At 49.3% G+C, this 27,908-nt stretch overlaps 1 protein-coding gene and 1 long non-coding RNA gene across 6 annotated transcripts in view; one reads left to right on the top strand and one right to left on the bottom strand.

Moving 5' to 3' along the window:
• LSAMP (limbic system associated membrane protein) overlaps positions 1 to 27,908 on the top strand; it is a 965,491-nt gene that overhangs the window by 675,139 nt on the left and 262,444 nt on the right. The gene's annotated exons all lie outside the window — the stretch shown is intronic.
• On the bottom strand, positions 22,861 to 27,867 carry LOC106037735 (uncharacterized). Its single transcript, XR_001208209.3, has 3 exons — positions 27,769 to 27,867; positions 26,344 to 26,421; positions 22,861 to 23,897 (listed from the first exon to the last, which is right to left on the bottom strand). It is a non-coding gene; the product is annotated as an uncharacterized lncRNA (long non-coding RNA).

The raw sequence follows: 27,908 nt of genomic DNA, 5'->3' as shown, positions 1-27,908 counted from the left end.
AACTGCAGCAGCAGCTGCTTACAAACAGGCTCCACGCGTGTGTTTGTGCTTTAATATCAAAAATTGCAAAGCTTTTGAAAACCATTTGCAACCGCTCTCCTCTGCATAGTGCTCTGGATCAAAAGAATTTCAGTGGGGGAAAGATCTGTTTGTGTAGCCAGCTCTCGCAAATGTAGGTTTTCCACCAGCCCTGCAGTATCAATAGAGGAATCAAAAAGGGATCCAGCTGTGCTTGCCAGATGTTCCATTGATCTCCCCACACTTCTTTTTGTACCTCTGCAAAAACTTTATCCCCGGTGCTGCAGGAACTCTCGGGCAAGTTCTTTTGGGAAACTCTGGCTTTTAATTTTATTTATTTATTTTTGTGCCCGGAAGCGAGGGGAAATGGATACAGCTTTTGAAAGGTTGGGGGAAAAAAACAGTGGAACAGCTTGGAGGTCTACGCAGCTTGCAGCTCGTTCGCTGGGTTGGTTTCTTCGCAGGGCTCAGTATACTGGGTGTATGCTGTGTCTGTGAGTCTGAGCAGTTGTGAGGAGGGTGTCTTTGCACAGGAAACCTCGTTCACAGGCAGCGTTGAGTGCTGTATTCCCCTATCCATCGCACAGGTTTTCTTTCCAGAGGCAGTTCTGAGTTCTTGGGCTTTTGGTTAAGAGCGTCCCAAATAGCTGTAAACCAGTCAGCTTTTTTCCTACAGGTTTGTTGCTCATATTCTGCCGTGCTCAACTTACCTTCAGTAACTTCACTGCTGAAGGAAAATGCTGTGCGTGTGAGTGTGCACACACTGTATATTACGGCTATAAAACTACTGGACGTAATGTAAAATAAGTCTGGAATCTGTATGAGAAGCTGATGGTGCACAAACCCTGAAGCGTCAAGGGAGCAATTCCCTAGCAAAGCTAACAGCAGCAGCAAAGTTTTCTTTTTCTTCCTCTGAAATAAATCCTGCTAGATGCCACCAAAAGGCCTGCTACGTGATCCCCTGTGTCTTGCATCCCTTCCATTTAATGACAGCGGGGCATGTGAGCCAGCAAGATGGGATCAGGGACGAAGGACGCCAGAAGAGGGATGTGTGTGCGCGTATCGCTTCCCTCAGCCCCCGTGTGCCGGGTTGTTTTGATCCCAGAATATCCATTCACAGCTTCCATTCCCCAGCTCTCCAGACTTGTTAACTCGCATGTAAGATTTATCCACACGGAGTAATAGGATTTACAGAGTAATTCATCTGCCTTGCATATGCGATGGAAGGGGTTTAGATGCGACACGGTAAACACCTAACAAGGGGTGTTGCCTCTGACTCCAGGCTCCTCTCCCTTACACCCAGTAGCAATTCATATATCCCATTAACCCTTTTCTGGTGGGGCTCTTTGCCAACTTATCCTATTTTTTAAAGGCAAATCCCTTCCATCAAGCCTTTGCTTTGGTCAGGCAGCTGCTTGCTGGCATATGTTTGGTACATACAGCAGCAGCAAAGTCATTAAGCTCACTTGCCCAGCCAGGGGTCACTGGATTTCTATTTCCCACTTAACCTTGGAGCTTTTGAGTTTATCTAAACACCGTGTGCTAAAGCTGCATTTGCAGCAGAGCAGGGCTGAGTGGATGGTGGAGACGCTGCCTGCATGTGCTGCCTGTAAAGCGTTTTGTCAGCAAGCCGAGCGGGGCTGCATGTGAGAGTGGTTTCAGCGCGCGTATGTGTGTGTGGGGAGCGTGGCTTGCCAACGTTATGTCAGGCAGTAAAATAAAACATCTGAACGAGGTGATCCAGCTGTGTCAGCCAGATGTGTGCCAAGTGACACAGTTCGCAGGAGCGGCGCACCTCCCAGCCCTGTAACTGCTTGCCCCGAGCAATACGGTGTTCCTGGCAGGCTGTGCTGCCATCAGAAGTGGCTGTGGGCAGTGCACAGGCTTTTCCTTCCTCAGCTGCCTCTCTGAGCTCTTTAAGCAGATCTAGCAGGGTGTACGCTTTCCGTGTTTCCTTGGAAAGGAGGTTGTCTCCCTCTCTTTCCCTGGGACCAGCCTCAGCTTTCTGGGAACTTCTTCCCCTGCTCCAGAAGAGATAGGACTGCCCCATGGGGCTTGAAGGTGGAGAGGTTTCCCTCTGTCTAGGCCACTTGAGGTCCTGCAGGATGGCATTTCAGTCCCACAGCTTTAAAGCCAGGCTCTGTTTGCTAGCTCCCCCCTCACCATCTTCCCTGCCCCTCCGAAACATAACTCACTTTGACAGCGTCGTGTTTGAAAAACTCCCGGCATCTCACTCTCCGTGCCTGCAGATCCACCAGTGGCAACACAAGGGGAAGACCTAGCTGGGGAAAAAAACATTAGATGATCTGTATTGACTGTGTGCTGAGCAGATCTTTACCTCCACAGAGAGATAGGTAAGGGATACAGAGATCGTATCACCTGTCTTTGTTATGCTTCTGCTTCCGAGAGAAGAGGGAACATGCAGCAGCAGTTTACCAGCGCACAGTAGCTCCATCCTGTAGCTTGTAAGGAAGTGAAAATGTAGGAGGGAATAAAAACGGTATGCAGTTGGAGAGAATTGAAAGCAATATACATAATGATAATATTGCTGAAAACATTTTGTTCATGTACATTGTGGTGCGGAACATTCAGTGCGGCACAGGAGACAGGGGATTCTCAATGAATCTTCTCCTTTGGGGCCTTACACATTTATATATGCTGTCACACGTGTAGGTGGAAGAATGGGTGGATGGGACCGATCTATGAAGGGGAGAAAAAATATTTTCTTATTATAAGCCCTAATGTTCCTAGAGGAAGCCACTCCTCTGGAGCTTCATCTACAGCTTGTTAGAATATAATTATTCTGGGAAGCGTGGATATGGCTTTTTAAAGCTATGGCATTTAAATACTCCCTTGCAATGGACTTTGAAAAAAAAAATGTTCTGAACGCTATACTGGCTCATGTCCTAAATGACCTGGCAGCAGATTTGATTCATCTGTTGGCCTTGCTGAAGGTTGATGACTTTTAGTGAGTATTTGGCATGGCGAAGTTAGGAAGGGAATTGCAGAAAGGGAGAATAAAAGTAGCTTGTGGTGGACTGTCCATAGGGAAAAGGGTAATGGTCAGCTCCTTAGAGTAAGGCTGAAAAGGGAGGAGGAGGGGTCTGGAAGCTGGAAGAGGTGAGGAGGGCTGAACCGAGATAATGGTGTTTGTCCAGCTACAACTAAGAAGATGGAACAGGATGCTTCAAAGATGATGCTGCACATCAGCGGCCCTGTCAGATTTAAAGTTTCATTTTTAACTCTGCCTTCAGCAAGTGAAGGAGGACACTGAACCGTATTCTGAGTATTGAGAAGGAATTGTGTAGTTCCTGCCAATGTTTTGCTTGCAAGATCACAGGCACAAGGTTATCAGGTTTCGAATGCAACTTCCCAGCTCGACATGAAAGAAAAATATCTCCAAGCAGCGAACACACAAAATATTCCCCAAAACTAATTAAAACATGAAAAATAAAGTCTGACCCCAACTGTTCTTTCTTTTAGCCACCCCCCCAGCACCCTCTCCTACCTCATTTTGTCTGCATTAGTGGGCGAGCAAAGGCAGGGACCCTGTTTTTGTTGTATGCTGTCAGCCCAGGGAGGGGATGAGAAATAGGAGGACCTTGGCTAAGCCGGGACATGTGTGGTAGCGCAGGGCTGCTGCAAACTGGGGAGGCAGGGGACCATGCCAGTGCGTCCTGTTTGGCCTTCAGGCAGGGCTGGAAGCAATTTGGCCTCTGTAGTCCATGCTGTGTGTGGGATCAGCTATCTGTACAGCATGTCAGGGGGAAAGATCAGCTCCATCGGGAGCCAGCTCAGCGCACTCGTCCCCAAAGTGCCTTTACAGCACTTGTCTGAGGGCTTCAGCAGGACTTGTAACTTGTCCAGGGCTTTTGGCAGTCTAGGCACAAGGGCAGGTTTGGCTTTTTGTGACTTCTGAAATGGATGGAGCTCGTCACTAGCTGGAAACAAAATGGGTCACATTGCCATTCCCATCCGCTCAGTTATACCAGGACAAATCCACCAAAGCCCAAGGGCACTGCCAGAAATACCTCATTTGTCTTTGGGGCAGGTTCCCAGGGACGGCTAATAACGAGGTACAAGTGACTCATCCAGGGCCTAAGCTGCCCAGTGCTTCTCAGGTGATGCTCAGACCCTTGGAGAGTAGGGACCTCGCCAAGTCCAGAATCTGGCTCATGGGTTTTGAGTTTTTCCAAGCGTCAACTTTTCATCAAAAGTTTAATTAATCCTGTTCTGATGCACTGATGAAAACTAACAGTTAACTGAGTGCACAGTATCCATCCTTACCAGGTGTTTTTAAATAATAGGAGGATTCAGGCTGACAGCATGTATGGGAACTTTCATCCCAATGGGTACTTAGTGCCTTAAAGTTACGTGTGTCAGAGGTTGGGCTGGCCTCAAATGACCGGCAGGAACTATAGCACTGTGTGTGATCCTGCAACATGAGCAATTTATGCTCCCTCTGTTCATGGCCACCCAATATTTTGCTGGTTTTCTACGTGTGGAGCTGTGCTAGAGGACAAAGGGACCTCAGGTGAAGTAGCACCGCTGCATCACAACAAAGTTTATGCCCTATACATTAATATTAAGAGAGAAAGAAAAGCTGTTCAGATTACACTTATAATTAGCATATGATTTATAACAGGGAGCACTGAGTTGAGCTCTTTGCTAGGAATGAGAATAGGCTTGCTCAAAGGTATAATGCTACATAATAACAGAGTCTTGGCAGTAAAATTGTAACCCTGATTATCAGTAGTATTGTTGTGGCACTTAAGGCCGCCGCTAAGTTGCAGCACCCTTTGTATTAAGTGCCAGAGGAGCAAGAGCGAGCCCCAGGTCCGCGGCATGTGCAGGCTATTAGCTGGGACAGGCAGGGGCTGGGGGTGAGGCAGAGGCACCCTGAGGTGACGGGGCTGGCCCACGACCTCTCCATTAGCCCGGGTTGCCGCACGTTTCGGGCACGCCGCGATCCAGCAGATGCTGAGCGAGGTTTCCCTGGTACGTCCTGATCTGTGCCGGTGTTGGCTGCGAGACCCAGGTGCTCTTTCCTTGGTCTCTGGTGTGCACAAGGCCTTCATTATCAAATAATATACATCGAGAAGGTATGCCAGGATCTGTGCAAGAGGGTCCGTGCTCTGCCGATACTCCCCTGTTTGAAAAACAAAAAACCACACACACACAAAACTATTAAAAGGAATGTATAAATGCAGCAACAGACGATGTTGCAAAACTTCCAGGTCTGGCAGCAGATGGTGCCATTATATGACGGCACACATGCATACATAGATGTGAGTGTGTGTGCATGCATACAGTAAAGGAAATTTCAATATGTATATGGTCAGAGGCTGGAGACTGGTGTCCCTCCTTCCCATACGTGCACCTATATGCACGCAGTACTTACATGTGGTGTGCCCGGTTGCAAGTGAGGCCTTTGTAATACTACATTTGCTGCGAACTGGGACGAACCTGTCACAAGCAGAGGTTGGATGGAAATTAGAGAAGGAAAGGTTCTTCTTTTGGGGAAATTACGTGTGTTTAATAACACCGTATGTATAATTTGCATTCAGAAAGATGGAGGAGGAGAGACAGGATCAGACTGTATGGCTTTAACCTCCTCCCCTGAGCCTGCACACACACTTCAGTTTGCAGCAAAGTACCATATGTTATCCTACTTAGTTGGCATTAAAATTTATATAGTGGTACGTGTTACCTGGAGTGCCTCAGACTCAGTACCTCTTCCACTCCACCCCCCTCCCCAGCAGGTCATGAGGAAAGACCTAGTCTTAAAATAGCTTGCAGTTACCGGAATTTGCAGTCTCATAACTATAAGTTTTCAAAATATATATTACGCGTACCTGCCCTTTACATCCAGACCCATAGACCTCTAATTCTGATGGAGCTGCAGGGCCACAGCTCGCCGCAGATGCAGCCACAGGGCTTCAGCAGGCTTACTGCAGGGCCGAATTTAGCCATTTTCACTGAAGCTGCCTAGTTTTGTTGTCCATCAAAATTCACTCTGGCTGGTGTGAACTCCTGCTCTCCTGGAGTCAGTGCAGCGGAGGGCACAAAGGTGAAGTCGGGAATTTACTGAGTTTTCTTTTACTCTTCCCTGGCTCAAGAAGAAACGAATGTGATTTTCAGCTGAATCTGACACCAAAGCATTCGCTTCAGGCTTCAGGCACATCTAACACGTCTGGTTTTATGGTAAGTAATGGGAACTAATAACGATGAGTTTCACCTCTGCCTAGAAAGCAGCTATTTCAAAACAATCCGAGCAGCCAGTCTCCTCTGCGCGTGTGTAGCTGTGCACGTTCTGCTATTGGGAGCAGCTCAGTTGTGTGGGAGAGGCCCGCTGTGACCCCAAAGTGCCCCCATTGTGCTGGGCCCTGTGCAAGGAGGGGGGAAATAGCAGCCTGATCGAATCCGCCGGGGATGGGCTTTTCCAGCCAGAGCTAACACAGCGCAGCAGAGCCCACCCTGTCTGGGCTGGAGTTCAACACACGCTTTGCAATAACACATCTGCGTGGGGTTTGGGAGGTCTGTGCGCTAATGTGTGCTCCCGACGTTTGTTCCTGTTTAAAAGCAGAAGGTGTTTTCTTGTGTGTGACTGTATGAACAGACATAAACGTTATAAAGCCGCAAGCGTTGTGTGGGTGGGAGGCAGCGCTGCCTGGTGGACAGGTTAACGGGGCTTGCTTGGAGGCCTGTGTGTCTCTTTCTGACTCTTGGGCCTCTGTAACCTTGCACGTCGCTGTGTCTCAGTTGCTACAACTGCTAAAGAAAAAAAAAAAAAAAGCAGCAAACAAGCAGAATATTGCATCTTCCTCTTCTGCTGCTCCGTGGTTAACATCCTGGTATGCAGGGCCAGTCCCGTTCCTTCCCAGTAGCAACCCGAGCCACTTCCACCACTGCAGTCTGCAATGGGGTGGCGGAGGGAAGTCCTGAAAGCTTCAACAGCAAAGGGGGGTCCCTCCCCAGCTCCCACCCTCGCGACGTGCCCGAGTGCTTTATTTTCACCCATGCACTCCTTGGGTGCGTTGCTGGATGCCACAAGCTGCCAGAGCGCCAACTGAGCATGCAGCTGAACGGGACGAGAGACCCGCCACTGCCACCCCTCGCGTGGCACTGTGGCCCTCAGCAGGGCTCACACCGGGTGAAGCCAGCGGTGCTCCAAGCGGGAGTCGCAGGTGGGCAGCTCCTTCCATCCCAGGCTGTTTGTCCACCCTCGGTGCGAGAGCGGGCGAGGGATTCCGTGACTCAGAGCTGCGCGTCCCTTCAGTTCTCGTGCCTCGCTGTGCAAACAAAACCCATGATGAAATCCACTGGCAGGCAGCATCCATGACTTTGAATAGTAAATACAAATCTCTCCCTCTCCCTCTGTGTTTTTTCTCTCCGTTATTAAGCTGACAGGCACTTAGCCAATTATCCAGTTGTAGTCTCAGCTGTATTTATGGAGGAGGAAGAGACAACGCGCACAGCTCTTGTCTTCAGGGCTTCAGCTGAGTCTCCCTTGTGTGCTGTAGCGTTTTCCCTTGTGTGAGCTGCTCAGGACGCTCGGGGAAAGAAACCAGCGGAGGGGATGAGTTACGGAGAGGGAGGAGAGAGCGGAGGGGAGGAAAGGGGGCTGCTCCCCTAAGCCAGAGGCACAGGCAGAACTTTCATTGTTTGCCACTGTTTTTGTGTTCGTGTTTGGCAGAACCGCGAGTGCCTTTGTTGCGTGAGGTTGTGATTGGTGTGGAATGTAATGGCTGCGAGTACTTGCTCAGTCCTTTCGGTTGTGACAGGGCTAAGAGTCAGAAACTGCAGCGACAGACTGCGAATCCGTGCCTTAAAGTACGTGGCCACATGTACGTGGGGGACGTAGTGTGAATCCGTAACATGGAGCCAAAGCCACCCCTAATCCCTGATGCATTGCGCCTGGAACATACAGCCTGCACTGACTCAAGTGTTTACTCCAAACAGCAAAATTTGGGCAAATAGCACTGAAGTGTTCTGTGAATATTTTCATGAATGTTGAAAATGAATTCACTTTGGCTGCAGCTGTGCTTCCTTTGTGTATGCATGCACATCTTTTTTTTTTTTTTTTCCTCTGTCCCTTGTGAATAATCTGAGTGGATGAGTTTTCGTTGTCCTGGTGTTCATGGACAGAGCATTTTAAACGCGTTCACAGATGAGCAAACAAGGCTCTAGCTGCAACTTCTGCAGCCGGAAGCCTGTGGCTGTGCAGATCTGCAGGCATGTGCCCCTCTCTCCCCCTGACACTAACTTGGTGTGGATGGCTGTGATGCTCTTGATATATTTTTATATAGGATGTTGCTTGGGGAGCACTGGACATGGTTCTTACAACTGCTCATCAGAGCCTGGGCATAAAAGCAGTCGAACAAGTGAGACGTGGAGCTGATCGCAGCTTGAGCCACAATAATTTATGTGCATGTGACAAGAGAAAATTACCTTTAAACTCTGCACCCAACCAATCAATCTTGCAGCAGCCTGTTTTTGCTAGAAAAGGTGCCTCGGGCCAAGCCTATCAAGCTCAGAAAAAGAAAGGTTAAAATGTTCTAACATCATTATCTCTTTCTTTTCCTTTGGAGGAGAGGAGCCACAGGGACAAAGCCAGGCTGACTTCAGGACGAGTCCCCTTCCCGCCCCCAGCACAGATTCCCCCCAGGAGTCAGTAGGAATTTCTGTGTTCTGGCCCTGTCTCCATCTTCTCAGGGAGCAGAGAGCATGTGACGGAGGGGACCAAAGACAAACAAGCATGCTGGCATCAGAAAGTGCTCAAGAGGGGGGGAAACGTCGCCACTACAAGGTAGCAACCCTGCTGGGTGGCTGCAGGTAGCACAGGGACTTTAGGAAACCCCCCTCTAATCTAGGCTGTTCTCTGAGCCTGCAGCCAAGAGGGACTCGGGAAGTGATTACTCCCTGGAAATTATTGTCCCCTCCCTGCCAAATACAATATATGATCCATAGTCTCCCTCCCTGCAGCTATAGAGCAGGGAGCCTGCGCCAGCTGCGGCAGTCGTTTACGGAGGCCTCGTGGTGTGTGAGCCACCTCTCCTCATGTGAGCAGGGGCTGCTTCTCGGATGGGCTCAGTCCTGCAGCTCCACGGGCTGCCCCGTGGGCTGATCCTGGCTGCCCCCAGCCAGCTGGGCTCTGCTCCTGGCTGTGGGGCAAGGACTTCAGTGCCCCACAGCCCCTCTGCCTGCCCAGCACCTGCACCCACAGGGAGGAGGGCGAGCACCCTTCCTCCCATCTCCCCTGCCCCGGGGACATCTCCCACCGCCACCTGTATGCTGCCTGAGAGCACAGCCTGCAGGGGCCCCGCAAGCCCAGCGCTCAACCCCAGCCGCAGCGGGTTGCTCCTCTTCTTTTTAAGCATCCCATTCTGGATGCTCTGGTTGACTTCCCCGCCTCAGTCAGTGCTGTCACCAGACAGTTCCCCGGTGCCACTGACTGCTGGGGCAGCTGGCAGCGCCACAGAGAGGCAATCTGTGTTGGAGCACCCATCGAGCGGCTTCCCGGAGCCCTCCGACACGCCGCAGAAAAATGACACCACGTCCTCACGTTTGCTGGCACGCATCTGCCGTACACCCGTCTGTTTCTTGGACTGCGCTGCTCCTGTTGAATGGAAACTGCTCCTGGGTGTGACCGAGCTGAGATGCGGGGTGCTGGCTGTGTGCTCCGGCAGGCCTTTAGGGGAGTGCAAGGCAGGACCTCGAGAACAGCTGACCTCGGATCCCGTGAAACAGGGACCTTGTGATAGGAAAGTGCAGCCCCTTCTAATGGCTTTCTCCCTCAGCTTCCCCACTGCAGGCTGTTCTCTGAAACGGATCAACTCGTAGTGAGTAGGGGCAGGCTCCTGCTAGTACTGGTCTTGTGTTTATTAAAAAAAAATGCAGACAGTAGAGAGTTCAGGGCAGCACGCCTCAGAGTGTGGTTAGCGTGGGCAGCAAGAATAGGAGGTCCTGTCACAAGGAAAAAGTTACCTCCTTCACCAGCTGGACCCACATTTGAGGGCCTCTTGCTGTTATACCTACTGCTTTGCTGACACGTGGAGCATGCCCAAGGCACGTGCTGTACCTCATCTGCCGTCCCTCCGCTGCCATCCCCAATTGCCTTTTGCCTGCGGGGCAAGGGAAAGAGGAGAGCGTGTACGCAGAGGTTTGTCGAGTGAGTGGATGAATAAGTTCACTGTGGAGGCAGAGGTGAAATATCTCTCTCCCCGTCTCCCCTCTTGCAGTTGCACCCAGCTCCCTCTGCTTGGCACGCTCCCCGATCCAGCCTGCCACCTTGCTTGATGAAGCTGTCTGTCACATTTCTTCCTTGCCTTCTCTCTCTCCTTTGCTTTCTCTGTCTCAATCCATCTCCTCACCCTTTGCCTCTCCCTAAGACATGCCCTTATTCATGACTCCAGCCTGTTCCCTCTCTTCCTTGTCTGTCTTTCTCTTTGCTCAGCTGCGATCCCCTCTGAAGTTCTCTCCTTCCTGGACCGGGGTGCAAGAGTGGGGACCTGGGGGGGAAACAGAGAAGGATGGGGGAGCACTGTGAGGGCTGCTGTGCCTCTGCGCTCCTGGCAGGAATGTGGTTGGATGCCTGGTGCGTGGCAGTGACCTGCTTCTCCTGCTTTCGGTGGCAGCCCAAGTTGGAAAAGGAGTTAGGATCATCTCAGCCAGGTTTGTCCATTGCAGAAGAGGCTTTCCAGGAACTCTGGAGACAGCCCCAGATGTTTGGCAGAGAACCAGGAGAAGCTAAGGAAAACTAAAGCCAGCTTCTGGTGCTGTAGCAGGCATGTTCCTCAGTGCCGGTAACCCTTTTTTATCCTCCTGTGATACCTCCTTTTTGTGAGACTGGGTCTCCAAAGCCTTTCGACAGCGCGTGTCTCCTGGCTGCTTTTACACCTAAGGGAAACCTGAGATTGGCATCCAAATTCAGGAGCAGAAGGTGCTGCAGGCAATCTGTCTTCCTAGCACTGCATTAAACCCATTTTAGCTCTTTCAGCTAAATACCAGGTTATCTGTCCACCCACACATCCTCCCCACTGCATCGACTGTGCTTGGTGATGGGCCATCTGTAGGACTTCCAGTAGGACAAGGGGGTCCACAGGGGTTCTTGCGTAACGTACTTTATGCGTGTTCGTTGGCCTTTAGAGTGGCATTTCTTCCCTTCCTATTCTCCTGGCTGGTCTCCAGTACTGGCGGTGAGTCAGAGGCTTGCAGGTCTATCCATTCAAAAAGTATGTCTGGAGATGGAGGAACATGTGCAGCTTCCTTCTCACCTGTGCTGGGAGGTGGTGCTTAAACGCAGGCCAGGTAGGTCAAGGACCTTGAACACCATCAGGACAGCTAGCCTTGGAAATGACCTCTTTTTTTCCACGTCGAGCTCCAACTGGGAGCAGCAACCAACTCCCAGAGAAGAAGAAGGGAAGGGCATGCAGCAAATTTTACAGATGATCACTGTATGCGCTGAAATGTAGAGCCCTGGGCCTGTCTGGGGGACTTTGTGTTTCTAGAGGAACGTGGACCGTTTGGATGTGGTCCAGAAGAGAGCAATGGGAACGATCAGAAGTCTAGACAGCGTTGTCAGTGAGGAGAGATGGATGGAAATGGGGCTGGTAGGCCTGAAGAAGAGAGTCCTAAGTGTGAGATATGAGTAACGACACGTAGGTACATAAGATGCAAAAGAAAGGAATAATCTGCTCTGCAGGAGAAGACGAGGAGGAATGGATTTAGACTGCAGCAAGAGAGACAGGCACTCCGCCTGTCAGTAACAACTCAGCATGAGTAAAGATAGCAAAACATCGAATCACATTGCTTCGGGAGGCTGTGTAGCTCCATCACTGGAGGGCTGTAAGGACAGACTAGACATGTACAAGGAGTGACAGATGCCACAAGTGACGAAGCCGAGCTGATCCATCCTTCACATGGAGGAACAGACTGTATAGGTCCTTTGGGTCTCTTCCACCTCTGCTTCTCGGATTGTGCACAGCCTCTGGGCTCAGAGGATGGCAGGAGCCCGGTCAGGAAAACAGCTGAAGGCTGAGAGAAGTGCCTCAGCAAGGAGCCAAGGGAGCCTGGCCAGGAGGTCCTTACCCATTTCTTCTGCTGTGGCTGCCCTTCTCCCTTCCATCCCAGGGGCACGGTGTGCTCCAAGGAGTCTGTGTGTGGTGCCACTCTCGTCCAAGCGCATCACACTAAAACTATCTGGCAGACAGAGGTAGGAATCGATGGCAAGACTGACCCTAAGAACGGTTTTCTTTTGGAGGGATGCAGATCTTTTCCTCATCTGCTGCCCTTGGAGGGCTAAAGGACCTAGAGGATATTGTCCCACAGGTGTGATGGAAAAAAAATTAATTGAAGGCTTATTGTTCCCTGCTGGGAGCGTTTGATGATGTTGCTGAATATTCACCTCATGAGGCTTTGTCAGCACGTTCTGCTAATGAGATGGCACCTTTTCCTCATGTGTAGTCACCTTGTGCTTTGGGATACGAGCCCGTGAGACTCAGGGTCTACCTGAGGGGTGGATGTAGTACGATGTATGAGTGCTGTTGGGGCCTTGCGCCACTGGGGACGTAGTGTGTGACATAAGACACAACGAGGTGCAGGCAGCAAGCCTTACAACCACTGCCGTGCCTCAGAGCCATGATTTGGGTGGCTTCCAGGGACATAGGAAGCAACCAGAAAACTCCAGCGCAATGAGGATGCAGGGGAGAGTAGAGAAAGGATGTTTTGGGAGGGCGAGGAGCGAGTTAAGAGAGAAAGAACTATTTGGGGGCTGCAGGGAGCAGGTCTTTGGGGCCTGCTGTAAAGTTTGGATGTATGCATTTGGTCTTAATCTTTCTCCAGCTGTGGTGACCTGGCCTGTTGCTAACCTGGCCAGGCAAGCTGCCAGAGGCTGTCTCCATTGCTCACCCATCGTCCACTCTCGTCCTGTCTCTGACTCATGTTTTCTTGTCAGCATTTCTCTCCTGCAGATCGATTCCTCCTTGGCTCATCCCAGTGATTTTTAAGCATAGAGAGAAACTTCCTCTTGGCGGGTGAGAGATAATCAAGCTGAATATTACCCATCTCTGAAGTGCAGGCAGTCCGCGAGCAGAGCCAAAGTCAATATCTTGGCAGATGATGCTTTGCATTGATTTATCTTCTCTTGGAGTAGGGTAGATGGTCTCGAAGAAGGCAGCACGGTCACCTGGCCAGGCCCCAAAACATTTGCAGGTAACATTAGCTTCCTTGATTCGGTCTCAAGAAGCTGCTCGCCTCAGTGTCTGGGGGTAGAAGAGTGCGGTGCCAAACTCACAAATCCCTCCTTTGCTCTTGTGTTCACACTGGTGTTACTTCTTGTGCCGAGACAGATCCTGGGCTCAGAGCACCAGCTCACGGTGCTGAGCTAAGCCGGCCTCATTTGCTGGCTTAACGGAGCAAGAAAACAATTGTCTGAGCTGCTGCTGGGGCAGGGGAGAGGAGCAGGAGACCTGCCCGGAGGTGGCTCAGTGTGGGGGTTTTCCCTTGCAGGGAACTTGGCTGTGTCGGAGGGAGAAGGAAGGGAGGAGAAACCTCTCCGGGAGCAGGAAGGGAGCATCCCTGCAGCAGGAGCGAGGGGACGTGAAGGGCGCCCAGTGTTGCGGGGCAGGGCAGGAGGAAGGGGGCTGCTCCCAGGCAGGGGGCTGGGGGGGGGGGCAGGCAGCGTTGGGACCTGTCACCAGGTCGGGGTGCTGCTCCTGGGCTTTGCCCCGTGAGGACGAGCAGGCAGAGGTGTGTGATGCTGCCGTGCAGAGTTCCTGTGCACTCGCTGTTTCCAAAGGTCCGTGAGCTCTCCTCCTTCGCCTGGGAGCTCCAGGTTTGGCTCTGGAAGGAAAGGGCCTCCATCAGAGCAGGCAGGGGGCTTTTCAAAACCACAGCTAAAGAGGAACCATCTGTATGATCTCAAGTAACAGAGAGTCATGTACAAAACACGTCCTCTCCGGTACCAGCCCCTTCCCCCAGCCCCTCATCTCGCCGGCCCTTTGCAGCTCCTCTCTCCCCACCCTGCCTCTTTCACGCTCGAGCAGCGGGCACTGCGCGGATACATCTCCAGCTCTGCAGTCTCCCCGAGGGCCTGCACAGATGCTGATTGTCTTCATGCCCAGTTGGGGACAGCAGGAATCGTTATAAATAGCATCAATTCCTTGCGCAGCACAGAGAAAAGTTTCCCCTAGAAGTCCATCCCTCTGCTCCCAGGACTCGCCGGGAGGTCTCTGAAATGTCACAGTACGTTTGCAGCAGATAGTACCTCTGGAGGCTTCCCGTGGGGTCAGGTCTTGATCCAGGCAGAAAACGGAACGAGTTTTCTGAATCTTTCCTTGCAACCTAATTTATTTTTTTTCTGCCTCGTCCTCATCGTTTTTATGTGAACAGTACTTTCTGTTCAGAAGAGGCTTGGGACTGAAATAGGAGAAGCTGCAGAAGGCAGCACTTACGATGCACGAACCTGATGTGCTGGGGAAATAAATGGGTCTGGAGCTGCGGATGCACTGGGGGCACAGGGCTGGAGCAGGGCAAGGGCAGAGCTGTGTCAGGGCTGGGGGAGCCAGGGGGCTGCTGTACTGTCACATTAAGAGCGAGCAAACATTCCTACAAGAAAGTAACACGCTTTTCCAGGATTAAAAGGCTCCTGCTCCGGCACCCCTCCGGGGCCGTTTTGCTGCGGCAGGAATCCGTGCTGCTCAGAGGAGCCCAGGGCAAGCCATGCAGCAGCACAGCTGCTGGCTCCCCTCTCCATCAGCCCTTTGCATCTCCCCAGCAGACGCCAGGCTCTCGACGTCCCCTGCTTCAGCTCCGTTTCAGCCGTGGGCGCTGCGTGCTGCTGCCGGGGCTGGTGTTTGCATCAGCAAGCGTCCCTTCGCCGGCGGCCTGTGGCCACGGGGCTGGCACCGTGCTGCCAGCTGAAGATCTCCCTGCAGGGAGAGGCCCTGCTGGCACATACGCACCGTGATATTTAAATGAGAGCTGCTCGTATACGATTCGAGGAGCAGTAGGAGCAGTACTGAGACCTGGATATCCCCTGCCTCATGCGTGCCTCCTGGCTGCTCCCGAGCCTCTCAGATCGGGCTGTTGCGCCATACGTTATGCCGTCCGCCTCTGTTTGTGATTTCTGCCCTGTCCTTGCTTGTTCCCCGGCTTCGTTTGTGTTTATTATTCTAATTTATTGAGTTACCTGGAGTGTTCCTGCAGACGCCAAGGCTGCTTTGCAGAAATTAATGATTGTGCATTCTGCTTGGTGGTGCCTTGTGTAGACATTGCTTTTATGGGATGGAGCTTAAAATATGCTCAGGGAAAATGAAAATGTTAGCCTCTATTATAAGCATACATAGATAAGTTGTTGTCAGATCTATGCCAGAGCACATGGAATTACTTTAAGATTATTTAGTTCAGTAGTCCCTGCCTTTTCTGAGTCTCAAGGTGTTTTAATTCATCTGCCCTTTGAGACAAGTCACTGTTGGTCTGCACATTTTGCAGTGGGAGAAACCGAGGCTCAAAAAGGAGATTTGTCTCAGCAAATTAGTGGCTTGCCATAGGCAACCAAAACCTGCAGGCTGAAACCCTGGTGTGTAGGTCCTGTTCAGAGCTCTGCTCCTCAACAGGTTGCTGGACCAGGATATTGCACAAACATCTCCTAACATAACAAAAAAGCAGGAGAACATCTTTCCTCGGCGCTCTGAAAGGCCAGAGCTGGTGGTTCCAGTTCACTGGAAACGAAGCTGTATGCAGGGAGCACGCAGCTTCTTTTCTTTCTTGAGAAAGTCACTGGGCGTTGCTCGCACTCAGTTCCCCAGTCCATGAAATGGAGGTTCTGGTCCGAAGGACGAGCCGGCAGAAGGAGCCCACATTCATGCATCTCTGTAAAAGATGCAAAAAACGTCCAGAAGAGAAAGCTACGGATAGCAGTGTGAAGTGTTTTGTCATTTTTAGACGTATTTGCTTGCTTTTCTGGAAAGGAGTAAAGTGAGATATCCAAAGCAGTGGCTGCACGATGTGTAGCAGCTTACTGGGCTCTGTGGGGAAGATCCAGACGGGGCCATAGGAGATGGTAGAGCTGTAAATCTTGGAGGTGTGTCTGCGGCAGGTCCTTTTGGGGACTGACACTGTAAATCTGTCGCAACGAGCTGTCTGTTCCCTACCAGTTCACCGAGAACAAGTGCATTCCCTGATGGGTCGGTGCCAGATCCAGCATTTCTTGGAGATCACTCAAAGTCACCAGGGGTGACAAATGATACAGGGTGGAATTTTTAGCTGCTGGAACTTTAGCCATATGAAAGGGAAATTTCTTTCCAGGTCCTCCATGAGCTTGTTAAATGGGTAGGACGGGCACTTCCCTCTCTTGTCTGAACGTGCATGAACCCTTCAGAGAGAGTGCTTCTCAAACAGACTCATACTTAACATATGTGAATCTCCTTCCAGTCAGAAGATTTTATGAGACGCCAGGTGTTAGAAAACTTTTACATCAGTACCTTGCATTTCTTAATTGGCATTGTATAAGAAAATAGAAAATTCACCTAACTGGGCAAATATGCAAAATAAATTGCTGATAGGAGAAGTTTCTTCTGTGCCCCCGACGGATTGTTTTCTGCTTGTGGTCAGAAGCAAGAGGATTTATATCACCGGTGTTGGGGAGAAGTTGTGCAGGGGGGTTTTCCCATCATGTATAAAGTGACCTTTGATATTCCTGCGATTCACGTAACTGTCTTGCCCTCCTTTTACGAATAGTGTTTGGCGTTGGCAATATCTTGTAGCAGTGATTTCCACACAGAGTACAAAAACAGCAAATCCTAACCAGCCTCCAATGGGCAGCGTTTCAGTTGTATGGGATGCTCCCTTGCTTTACAGGGCGTTCGCCTTCTCTGTACTCTCTGTAATTTTATATATCCAGTCTAATTTGTTTCCTCTTGAAAGCAAAACGCCACAGTCTTTTCAATCTTCCTTCTCACAGAAGTTTTGCTAGGCCTCTAACTCATTGCTGTCACCTGTCCCTGAACCCTTTTTATTTCTATAGCATCTTTTGCAGGTAGGGTGACTTGATGTAGAATATTCTATCGCAGTGCAGGACTGTGCTTGGCCTTGGGTTTTCTCTTAGTCTCAGTGCATCCTGTCATTACACTTGTGCTTTTGCCAGTTACAAGAGAGGATTTTCAAGAATTTCCATATGCAGATCTTCTTTTCTGAATGATTACAGTTAATTTAGAAGTCAACAAGATAACTCAGATGAGTCTCTCTAGGACATTTATCACCTGGCATCATGCGCCTGGTCAGAGCTCTTGTTTAAGGCAACACGTGTCTAACAGAGTACCTGTTTCTCAGTTGTTTGTAAACTGAGTTGCTGCACTACTCACTTGCACCCTTTTTCATGGAGCCATGGTCCACTTTTCTATCATTTCTTAAAATTCATTAATTTTTTTAACACCATCTCCTTGCCTCCCCTGCCATTTTTGGGGTGAGGCATCACATCCGATAATGCTGTAAGAAGGCACCCGTGCAGGGGTTGTGGTGCTCCTCTCATCACTCAAACACAGTCACCTCTGAGGCAGAACCTGGCAATTATTAAATGGCAAACGGCAGCAGGTTTAAGACAAGAAGTGAAGAAGAAGGATGTACCCAATTGAAACTGCAAGGGGAGCTTGAGAAGGCAGATTGTAATTAAACTAATCAGAATTCAGACAGAACTACTGCGTTTGCGCCTGACACTTTTGATAAGTGTCAAGCAATCTTTGATTATGATCAGGCTTTTCCTTTGTACTCTTAACATAGTAAAGATATTGTCCAAGGAACGTGCTGTCTCCAGCATTAAGTCCAATGAAGCTAAAAGGCACTAAATAGTTTCTTTTACTTGAGCAAAACAAAAGCCACCTGCGCAAAACCTTTGTGAGACCCAGCCTCCTGCTGAGCCCAAGGACAGCGATATTCCCAGAACTCTGCCTTTCTGTACGCTGTTCATCTGAAACTTATTTCAATATCTTTCAGAGGTCATTAGATCTCTTTTTTTTACAGGTGAAGGTAGGAAGAAGCAGCATTCAGATGGAAAAAGTAGGCATGGAGGCTGCTGAATGATGCGTAGCCATAGAAATCAAGAGATAGAAACGGAGGAATATTAACATGTTTCCTTAAAGCAAACACTTCTAGGCTTGCCTGTTATTTGATTGCTTACCAGTTCGTTGCAATTATTTCAGCCAAGCATTACTTGAGCTAAGTTATTTCATATTGAACAAGAAATCCTTTTGCCTTGTAACAAACTTATACTGTACGACTGACCTTGGTTTGCAGAAGAGTCCACTGGAGAGTACAAACTGCAAATGAAAAAAACACTTGTGCAAAATACAGAAAAACTGCTTGGTGTGGTTTTTGACCTGAAATAGGCCCTCGTAAGACACTGGCCACGGAGACCGAGATCACACGGTATTCCACAGAAATCCAGCAGTGAATAGTTGATTTACTGTTATCCTTCCTGCTAGTTAAATTGAGGGGGAAAAAAAAAGTTGGTATTCTAAGTCTGTGTTTCTGAAGAGCAATAAATCTTGGTATGTCTCTAGTAAGTGTTTTTGATCTCCATCTAGCAGTAATTCCAACTTACTGTGTTTTAGTGCAGGAAATGCCTATTGGTATGTACTTTCCAAAATCTGCAGAGAGCATTGCGATACGTTTGCTATTAGGACGTGAGAAATAAAATCTGATAGGTTGATCACAGAGGCAGACTTCAAGGTCTCTCTTCGACCTTCTAGGAAGAAATCAATCTCCCGTATGTCCAGGACGCTACCTTCTTCCTTCCTTCTGGGAGCGTGCAGCTGTGGAGTCCTTTCAGATAACCAGGACTCCGGTACTTGACAAAATAAAACAGCCTTTCATAGCAGCATCATCTCCTTCCCACATCGCCTTTCCTCCCAGGGAGCAGTTTGCCTCCCACCACGTCTCTGTAAGTTCTCTGTTCATTCCTCCAAAACATTTTACAACTCTTTAATTAGACACGTATCTCCAATTTACTACTATTTAAAAGGGTAAGCAGTTAATGTCGTAAGACTGAGAATGCTTGGTAATTAATTATTAACTCCAAGGACCTGGCTATCTCTCTAACCAGCCTTGTCTCAAATTGCATCTCTCTCTGTTAAAACCTCTGTTCACAGTAATTAAATAGTAAGGAGGAGGAGCACCTTGGAGCCTGCCCAACCAAGTCTGTCTGACACCGAGTGCGGCTCTGCCACGCTGCCCTTTTGCATCTGACTATCTGGCATGGGCATCGTGGGAAAACAAATTTTCCTGACCCCGGGTGCTCTCTGACTTTGTCCAACGGAGACTTCTGCAAATAACTCGGTGGGATCCCCTCTGTGCCACTACTGCCAAAACACAGAGCCGGTTGGGATCCTCTCCGTCCCTGGAGGAACAGCACGTCCTGGGGGGGCTGCAGCTCTCAGCCAGCAGCGCTCCCACCTTGTGCCCAAAAACTGAAGCATTACGAGCTGAGGAGGTCAGTGTGTACCGCTGGCCCTGAACACCTCTACAGCATCCTGCAGAGCAGAGCCTCAGCCGTGCTTGGCTCAGGTTCTGCTCTTAGAAACATCCTTTAGCCAAGAGCTTTGCAAGCGGAAATGCTCGTGCATTGGTAACAGCTGTTTGCTAAGCGTACGCTGTGCCTTGTGCAGAGATACAGGAGGAGGATGATTGATGGGGGAATGGGTTGTTTGCAGCGAGAACGTGCAGGAAATGTTATCAGTGGGTTTACATCCTAGGGTGGATACTGGCCAGCTGGATGCATGACTCTTTATCTCCTCAGTGAGAGGTTTTAAATACAGATGTGTCCAGATGCAGCGAGCATGAGGACGATGTGGGAGACGGCGTGACACCTGGGAGAGCAAGACTGGGAAGCCCAAGGTGTGTTCTCTCTGCTGCTGGCTCACTGTGTGCTTTTTGGCACACCACTTCCCCTTCCTAGATTTCCTTTCCCTTATCTACTGTATGACAGAGATAAAGATGCTTAACACCTTCCAAAAGTGCCTTGAGAATGAAAGGTGCTAAATGGCATTGGGGAAAAGCTGGGTTGCTTTATTGTCTCCTGGCCAAATTTCGCTTTGGTTAGCTATTTAATTGCCTCTGTACTTTTCAACTGGAAGAGGTATTCTTCAGAGCTTCCTTCAACTGTCTTGTGGTGCATCTGTGCACTGCTAACAAGCGAGGCTTTTCAAGTCTAAAGGGAGATGCCCTTCTGTGATGACTGAAGTGATCGTTCATTGTTCCCTTCCCCATCTCCCAAAGGTGCTGCCAGGCTTTAATGAACTATTCATCAAGTGCTTTGAGATCTTTTGATGGAAGCGGTCCAGGCAAGTACATGATTCTCACCGCATAGCGCCAGGGTGACATCCAGCCATTTACTGATTGCCTTCATCTGCAGTGAACGGCCCCTTTCTCCCGAAGTGGGGGAGTCCGGCAGCAAAAACCCTGCTGCAGACTTTAAGGTGTGAAGAAATGCGAAGTTGCAATTATGACAAGCTCCTCTTTTGAAGTGTTTGAATTGGCTGGAACTGTGGGAAGGAGAGGCAGGTTAGGTTTGGGGGGTTGTTTTGTGGGGCGTGGGGTTTTGTTTTTCTTTGAAGCAGGGGTTGCCTTTTGTTCTTGCTGTCAGTCTGGTGCACAGAAGAGGCTGTTTTTTCCAAACTAGTCAGAGTCTGTTGCTCTGGGTTGGTCGGAGCTGAGCTTTTGTGTGCAAGGCTGTCTTCTGTGCAGCCCTTGTAATTTTACCTCTGTAATAAACCTCTGTGCATAGTGGGACTCAAGTACATCTGCTCTGCCAATAAATCCCGTGGCCTCAGCGTGGTTTCCCTTGTCTCTGCGTGCGTGGATGGATGGCGAAGCAGGTAGGAGATGAACATGTCAGTGAGGGGGAAGTCTGAACTTCACACATAAGTCTCCCCTGCCTGGACATATAGTTACCTGTTTTATAGTGCCACATTATTTCAGTGTCATATTTTGAAAAGGCTGAGCCTCAAGGAAGACAATGCATTTCACTCCTGCTGTCACAAAAATCCTGCCCTCCTCCTGCTCTAAGCAGCCTGTTTCTGTGTGCCGGGGAAACCCTTCCTTACTCTCTGACTCCACGTAGTTCAGCTCTTCCTTTTTTGTACTTTTTGTCTCTCTTTCTCATTTTCGCTTTCACCCCCTATTTCTGTTTGTTTCTTTTTAACTCTCGCTTCTCGTTCTTTCTCTCTCTCACTCTTCTCCTCCTGGCAATGCCACTTCCATACCTTTGTGCACTAGTTGCCCCATCCTCCTGGGCTTCAGTTTTCTTTCTCACAGAGCGGGGTTGCTGATAGCTGTCTCCCTTGTAAAGTGCCCTGCGGTCTGTTTATTCCTGCTGTGGCCATGCCTGTGAGTCAGAGCTGAGTCCTTATCCATTTTTACTGGGCCCTGAGTCCGGAGAACAAAAAAGAGAATCCTCCTCCAGGGAGCTTATGCTCCGAGCACCGGGGATAAGAGGTGAATACAGACAGCGAGCGCATGGAAAGCACGAGATACTGCAGGTCAGTGTAATATCGGCAGGCAGGCCCTACAGAAGTGCCTAAATAATACTATTCCCACTTCCATTTCCCTTTCTGCTGTCTTTTCGATCCTTTTAATCACTTTCAGGTCGTCTTTTTCTTCCATCCTAGAGATTATAGGGCTTTGTCATTTTGCCTCCAAGCAAAGGGAAAGAGTGCAGAGTGTTTTCATTAGGCCAGAGGCTGGAGGGAAGGAGCGAGCCATGGTATTTGCTAGCTTTAATCTTTATGGTAATACTTTGGTAAATATCTGCTGTTCTTTCTCTCCTGTCAGTGTGGCAGCCTGTGAATGATATGGAGCTGAGATCAGGGGAAGAAGAGGGAACTGCAGAGAGGATTAGAAGGTTAAGATAGGATTACGGGGTCAGAATGGAAAAAAAAATAGAGAGAAAAGAAACAGCAAAAGAAAGGAAAAGAAAATGAAGTGTAGTGGTTGTGACAGTGGAAGGAAAGACAAGTATACAGGGTACCAGAGAAGATGAGACTTTTATGAATGGGTCGATGCATTCAGAGGTCCTAGAGTCAATAGTCTCTCTAAAATGATTTATTGAACAAAAAATCATTTGTTCCGTGTTGCCCCACAAAGACTTTTCTTCTTCTTCAGTCTAGGGAAGGGAACCTAGCAGGGCTGAGCAGAGGGATGCACAAACACCACATCACCCCGGCAGCCCTGCTCAGACAGGAGAGTACAGTGGGTGAGAAACCGTGGTAGGTGAGACCATCAGGAAAGGTGTGTGAATTGCCACAGCCACACAAGTGGAGGAGCTGATAGTGGGAAAGTCATTGCCTGACTCTAACAACTCACCCACTCCCTCGTGGTCCTGCTGTTCGGTGCCCTACTTTCAGACTGCCTCCTGCTGAGAGTGACAGAAAAAGAGACAAGGTGCAAGTGCCTGCTTCCTTGAACTCCTGCGCGTGGAGTCCAGGGAACAGCTAGTGAGGCAGGTTCAAATTCGGGACTTTGAAGGTCAGGGCAGCTGCAGTCCTGCTTTTGGTTTGTGTAATCAAAAGGAAAGAATGGGTGAAGCATGTCTGGACTGAGAAGGAAGTGACCCAGACCATTGCACACATTTAATATGTTTGGATGAATTAAACCAAACAGGTCAAATGTCTGATCTGCTTCTTCTCCTCTAAAAAATAATGACACGAGAAAAGCTAACAAGAATGCGCCATCAGGGTTTGGTAATGAAGCTCTGGGAGTCAGGGCAAAATGAAAGCCTGCCTCGCTCCGCGTGAACTCAGCAATACATCCAAAGTGTTCGCACCTCTGGCAATGCTAGTGGAACATAAGCTTTCCTCCTCTCTTTGCTTGTCACATAACAAAAAGGTGTGGAAGCTGTGAAATGGCTCCTGACCCACAGTCAGAGAGGGGACAGTGGGATGCAGCGAGCAGGGAGCTGAGCAAGGCTCACACGTGGTTTCCCAAGCAGTCCCTGAGGGAACTGAGCCGCTGGCATACACTGTTGTGTAGGTTCTGCTGCCGTGTTAGCACGAGTCTTGCAGCAGGCATCAATGCCTTTCCAGAAGCGGGGATTAGGAGAAAGGAGCACACCGCTTCCTCTGCTTTGGACTCGGTGTACTTCATGATTGAATGCAGCCTGTACTCCTTACGTTATTTTATGTGCTGTTGTTTGGCACCACCTGGACATGTGGCACCTCCCTGTACCCAAAAAGCAGAGCTGTGCAGTCCTCCTTGAGCACCCTCCGCAGGGAGAGGTGGATTCGGGCTGGCCTGTGTGTGACTGGGAGGGGTGTTTCTCCTCTCCTTTGTGTTTTCTTCTCCTGTAACAGGTTCTGCTCCTGTCAGGGCATGTAGTCACAGAATGGCTGAGGTGGGAAGGGGCCTCTGGAGATCATCTGGTCCAACCCCCTGCCAAGCAGGGTCACCTAGACAGGATGGCATCCAGGTGGGTTTTGAATATCTCCAGAGGAGACTCCACTGCCTCTCCGTACAGCCTGTTCCAGTGCTCTGTCACTCTCACAGTAAAGAAGTATTTTCTCATATTATTTCTCATATAATCACTGCTCTTCTCTGTTCATTAAAGGATTGAAGGTTCATTGTAGCTTTTTCCCTCCTTTCTTTCTTCCTTCTCCATTCACCCTTTGAAAAGCTGGAGGCAGGCAGACCTGCACTCTTCTCTTACATCTCTGATGCAACTTGGTCATTCTGTGGAGCAGGGCAAGATGCTTGCTGGCAACCAAAGTTGGGATGCTCTTAAAATCCAGGCAGCAATTTTCTTCCAGTTCACAGTCCTTTTGGCCATCCCTTTCTCTCCACCTGTGAGCTCTCCCAGTCTTCCATTTGTGCCCTTGCTTTCCGAAGTCACCCTGTAATGTGTCACTTTTTTGAGATAATGCTCAGTGCAGCTCCACTGAAGCACAGGGTTTTTGCTCTCTTGGACCGTATTCTCTTGACTAGTTAAGATCTCCAGAGGTGCTCCTGGGCTTTATGTAATTTCTATCTGCATCCAGACAGCCAGACCTCGTTTCATTTTACTTGCATTTAACAATAAGCTGCTTTTCCTTAGCTGTAAGTTGCAAATTATCAAAAATCATCAAACCCTATCCATTAAAACTAAATATATAGTCCCTAATCAAATCCAGGTCAGTTAATCTGACTGGCTGCGGAATGGTCCCAGGGCAGGACTAGGACAACTGCTGTATATACAGGGGTGGGAAATTCTTTGATGTATTTCACTAGGGGCCACACAAGACATTTCTGATATAATGTGATTGTTCAGACGAGTGCCTAAGCTGCCTTGGCTCTGTGTATTCATCTTTAATTATTAAAATAGGACAGATAATTCATAACCCTTGAGGTCTTTATTTTCTGACAGTGAAATTCAATGTATGCTTTGCCAGGGGGGAAAAAGGTAGATTCCAAGAGCAAAAGAACAAAGCAAGAGGAGAGGAGAGAGGATGGAGAAAGAGATATTAAAATACAAAGCATGTTGGAAATGAGAGGGAGAATGAAGAGTAAGCGGGGAGAAAACACAGAATAGCCTAATGGGTAATTGTACCTACTTTATTGTCAGGAACTGGTCTGCATTAAACATTGCCATGTTGTTGCTTGCTATCAAATACAACTAGATGCGTTGACCTCAGTGGTCTCTCCACTTCTGTGTTGTGAGGAGGGGCCTAGTGACCCTATTGGGGTAGGTACTTTGTAGGGAGAATGAGACATGGTCCTTACTCCAATGATCTTGAAATGCATGTGTTTGCATCAACTTACCAGCAGAGCCACCTGTCAAATAATAGCATCTTTGGGGCGGGGTTTTCAGAGTTTGAAGGACATGGTTCACAAGAGGTAAGGGATGGAGAGGGGAAAATAAAAGCAGACAGCAGAAGAAAGTACAGATAAGGAGGAGAGACTCACACCACAAAAGGCCTGCGACGAAGTTGCAGGGAATTAGGACAGACAGACCACCAGGTAATGGCATAAAGGATAGGCGTCTAGATCCCAGCAAGTTGAGAGGCAGTAACGCCGATGTCCTCTTGCTAGGTCACTGTCAGTCAGTATAAATGCTGCCGTACATTCACAGCCAAAGGGGCTTAGCAAAGCTAATGAGCAGGGAGAGAATGAGGAACTGGGGAAGGAGAATTTCTCTGTTAAAACTCTGGCTAGGAGAGGATGTCTCTGTGCAAAAGGATTTGCAAGGCAAAACAGCCCACACTAGTGCAATAAATAAGCAGGGCTAGGAAGACAGGGGAGGGAGGAAGGGAAAAAGAAGTCAGGCTGTAGTAAGGAAATGGGAGAGCCTGGTGTATTTGCCCTGTCTAAATCTGCTTGGTCCTAGTAATTAGAAAGAACATACTGAGAGTGCTCATCAGAGTTGCAAGTTTAATGACTCAAAATTACAGCAGCCTGACATCCATTAAGCTGAAGCATTTGTTTTGGAAGTGTCATTTTTCATGAGGGAACATTGTCAAAGCACTGCCCAGTCTTACGCTGGCAGAGCTTTCTCGTGGCAACCCAAGATTGGCACGACAGGAGCCTGCAGGGCAGGAGCGAGGCGTTTTGCCAGAGACAGGTTTAGGAAACCTAGGGTTGGATGAGCAGGGGTGCTGCAGGGTGGGCAGGGGGCACTGGAAGGATTAGGTTAAAGGGTACCTAGCACCTTCCCCCACTTGTGACATTGCTGTTTCTAAGTATTCATATGCCGCCCGCATTTTTCCTTTATGGGAAGTGCAATTTCTGCTTTGTTTTGCCATGCTGAGCTGGTGGCATGAACTCTGCCATGACTAGAGGCTATGAGGAAACAGCTGTCCTTAGCCATGGGGAGCAAAGAAGGACCTGCTTTTGGTCTTGCCTGGGGTTGTATTCTTTTTAGGGCACCAAGGAGTTACGGTAGGGATTAACTAGCAGTGCTCTCCTGCACGTCCCCAGCTAAATGGCCACGTGCTTGCTCCCTGCCTTAGTTTTTCCCTGCAGTAATGTGAAGGCAGCGGCGTTTTGCAGAAAGGCTTGCTCGTGGGCAAGCATGTCAGCAAAGATCACTTCAACAAAAATACTGCAGAAAAGTAAAGTATTATCTTTAGAACAAGTCTGTACTTTGAGCTATATGACCTCTAGTGAAGGTACAACTTGCAGACGGTGGCAGGGGATGAAGTGTTATGATTGAAAACCAAGCTTTTTTCAAGTTGTGGTGAGGAACTTGCTGAGCTTCAGCTCATGCAAGTATACCAGAAAATATATCTACATTTTTTCATTCCATTTTCATTTTACCTCAAGCACTGAGGCATTGTCAAATCAGAAAACCACAAAATACCTTACCTGAGAGCCCGTGACCTGTCAGCATGAATCTGCAGAGCGTGTTGGGCATTTCAGCAGTTCTGGCTCTCTGCAGTGAACCTGGAAGGACACCAGGTAAACTCATTAGAAACCAGTAGGTCCATTAGTGTTATAAAAGAAGCATGTTTTCTGTGCCTCACATATCACAGCGCTGGTGGGTACTGATGATGCACAAACTGTTTAAGTGTTTCTAGTAGGTGGATTTTATACCGTTCCTGCTGAGTACTTCCTTTGGTACTTGGTAATGGTCCCCAGATGTATAGCAATGTCAGTATTTCAGTACCAGCAACTGCAGTAGCTCACGTTCATCTTTTATCTCTTGATTATTAATTTCCACAATATTTTTCAGTGTCAAAACTATGGATTACAGCACTGAAATCTGAGCCAAACCTGGGAGTTACTTTGAGTTGGTGGAGTTTTAGCTCAGTCCAGTGATCCCCACCAGTGGTTGCATGACCTAGGCCAGTAAGCAGGGATACCAGGTGCCTTGACCCTAGACAGCACGAATTGTGGCAGTATCTTAGCGAGAGGGTAGGAACCAAAAGGTTTGTGCAAGTTCGCCTCCGTCGAGAGAGCATTCACTGCAAAATTTAGAGCCCATTCTGAGCTTTTCCTGCACATTTTGGAGTATTTGAACACAGGGTTTCTGGGTTCTTCTGCTGCTCAGAGTGTGCTGCTACCTTGCAAATTTTGTTCTGCACGCTAAGGATTCATATCACGTCCCTGCAGATATTTGATATCTGTATGTGTGGAGCTGTTAGAGCAAAAGACTCATGACAATGCCTTAGGACAGCAAGCAACAGTGAGAGCAGAGTTTCAGGAAGCCAGTACAAGAGCTGAGGATTGGCCAGCACAGGAGCCAAACCCTGCCTGTTTGTCATCCCTCGGAAACAAAAAGGGGCTGCAAGACAGCTTCTGCGTTTCAGCTGAGGAGCCCCGAGCCTTTGATTTGATTCCTTTGAGACTGGGACCGTGGCACCCGACTTCATTCCAAGCGGAGGGAGTCAGCCTGCTCTTCCATGACTTCTTTAATCACCTTCCTGCTGAAGGTTGGCTGCTTTTGGCTGCGTTTGGATCCCTTATATTTTCCTCTCTGCACCATCTGTTCGCAGGGTGGATTACAGTTGCCGCCAGTTAAAAAGCAGATTGTCTTGGCCCAAGGTCAGGATCCCCAGTGCTCCGCCTGCCTCCCGTGGATTTACACACTGCACGGAGGGCTCGCCACCCGTCTGCCGCTTCCCCCGAAATTCCCACCTGCTGCTGCGGAGAGATGCTGAGGCCCTTCCTCCTGTGCCTCGCTCCTATCCACCTGTCCTTTGTCCTCCTGCATGCCCTCCATTTGGCTCGGTTTAAAGGCCAGGGAAAGCGGGGAGAAGGTAAAAGTGCTGGCTGTCAGCCTTGATTTACCTGCAGTGACACGCTGTGCTCAGGCCTGTCAGCACACCAGCCTCAGCATTCATCAGCGCTGCTCGGAGCACCGCTCCTCGCCAAATTGCTTTGGTGACTTCTGAGGGACGTGCGGGCCCTGCTCTGCCCCGCTAGCGGCT

The sequence above is a fragment of the Anser cygnoides genome, chromosome 1 (genome assembly GCF_040182565.1).
Source record: "Anser cygnoides isolate HZ-2024a breed goose chromosome 1, Taihu_goose_T2T_genome, whole genome shotgun sequence".
Classification (NCBI taxonomy): domain Eukaryota; kingdom Metazoa; phylum Chordata; class Aves; order Anseriformes; family Anatidae; genus Anser; species Anser cygnoides.
Note: the sequence above shows the minus strand (reverse complement) of the source record. Positions and strands in the feature narration are given on the sequence as shown.